Raw genomic sequence first — 2,474 nt, 5'->3', positions numbered from 1 at the left:
GAGAGAAAAAGAAAAGCTTATAAATTTGTTTAATAGAAATAAACTTGTTATTTTGAATTTTCATAATATTATTGGATAACTTGGTCACGCAAAAGTATGAATATTATCCTGATTATATATAAAAAATATTTTCGTAAGAAATATTATAAAATAAATACAAATTTAATTGATAATAATTTCATAGATCGTTTAAATCTTTTATTGGCTCGTGACAATACGATGAGACATAGAACGCGTAAAAAAGAGTGAGAGAGAGTGTGACTGAGAGAGAGAGACAGAGAGACAAAGAGAAACCTTGTACACACATACATATATATATATATATATATATATATATATATATATATATATATTTAACAATCGTAATTTTTTCTTTTTCTAACGTATTAATCGAGGTGAACGATGAACGATGACCATCGACGTTGGCGTCTCGAATCGACCTGAATCAAGTTAGTCCTATAAAACCTGACATTTCGTATATGGCATCTTTACGAGTCAACCACATGGCTTATAATGTATATTTTTTTTTCTTTTTTCTTTTTTTCTTTTTCCCAGAAACAGTCGTTTAAGGATCATGACCTAGCTATAATTCCGGCTGCATTACTCTTTCGACATGACTATCTTTCTTTTCTTTCTCTCTCTCTCTCTTTCTATATATATATATATATATATATATATATATATATATATATATATGTATGTAAATACATAAGATACACCGGTTGAGCCGGTGTTCTCTTCAATCCATATACGTGTGAATACTACTTACGTAGATAAGAATAAAGTCACATATAGAATTGACAAAACGAAAAAAGAAAGAGAAAAGAGTAAAAAGAAGAAGAAAAAAAAAGAAAAGAATATAGAGAAACAGAAAGAGACAAAACAAACCAAAAACGAACGTAACAATTGTGAGAACAATTATGGGAGCATTGTACTATTACGTTCGATAAAAAAAAAAAAAATGTATTCTTGAAGAGATAATAAATAATTGTTTATTATTTTCTACAAATGTGCGCTTACCGATTGATCGTATCAATGATTTTAATAGTAGAAAAAAAAAAAAAAAAAAAAAAAGAAAAAAATAAATTGATAGATAAAAAAGTAAGGAGCAGGATGGGCAATTACGTTTGTTAATGATAAATCGATGGTTAAATTTTATAGTTAGATAACTGTTTTCTATCACGAAACTACGAATGACTGCAAAGCCAATAGACGAGGATAACCAGATGGCTAACATTGACTATTGCATCTTGTACATTTCTATATTAAGATTTATTACGTACATATCTGCATCTAGTAAGAAACGTCACGATCACTATAATTAAGTCTGGAACCTTAAATTACTTCATCATTTGGCCAGATTTTATCCACAGGTACGTCATCATTAATGACGAGAGAGAGAGAGAAAGAGATCTTTTGTATCAACAATAATTTGTTTTTATTTATTTGGTCGGTATTTCTATTGATTAAAAGGCATGGATGATTTCTTTTTTGTAAAATAAATAAATAAATAAATATATATATATATATTTATTATTATAAATACTAATCATATATTTAATGTACTCACAAATTATTATATTTATAAATATTTTTAATTTAAATAGTATTGATAAATTGGTATATTCGGTAATATTTTAATAAAAAAAAAAAAAAAAAAAAAAAAAAAAAATACTGTCAATTTATTATATCTACAAAAATATTTTATTGAAAAAGATATTGGTGATATTAATATATTTAAAAATGTTATAATTAAAAAGATTTTCATTCAAGAATTATTATATTATGTTTAGAAATATTTTCATTTAAAAATACGTTGACAAATTATTATATTTACAAATATTTTCCTTCAAAAATATATTGACGAATTATTACGTTTAGAAAATATCTTCATTTAAGAATATATCGACGAGTTATTATGTTTAAAAATAATAAAAAAATATAATTAAAAAAAACATTGACAGTTTATAACATTTACAAATTTCTTAATTGTAATAATACTGATACTTTACTATATTAAAAAAAAATATTTTATCGAAAAAAATATATCGAGAGGATAAGATATTTTGTAAATAATTTAATTGAAAAAATATTCACAAATTATTATTGCTTATTATCACAAATTATTTAAATTGATAAAATACTGACGATTGATTATATTTATAATTATTTTAATTGAAAATGTTTTTTTTTTTTTTTTTTATTTTTTTTTTATCAATCGATATAATATTTACCGTTTATATTACGTACTGATACATTTTATTAGAAATATTAATCATTTATTTATAAAAATAACGATTAGAATTGTTAAAAAAAAAAAAAAATATTGATATAACTGAATATACTGATGATATGACCGAACGTTGAAAAATATATAAAATTAAATAAGATTTATTATTTTTTTGTTTTCTTACTTAATCGTCCTTTCTTTCTAATGGTATAATAACAGTTGTATTTCCGTTTTATTTTTTTTT

This window comes from Vespa mandarinia, chromosome 20 (genome assembly GCF_050613455.1).
Source record: "Vespa mandarinia isolate Hongniang chromosome 20, ASM5061345v1, whole genome shotgun sequence".
NCBI lineage: Eukaryota > Metazoa > Arthropoda > Insecta > Hymenoptera > Vespidae > Vespa > Vespa mandarinia.
This window is presented reverse-complemented; position numbering follows the sequence as displayed.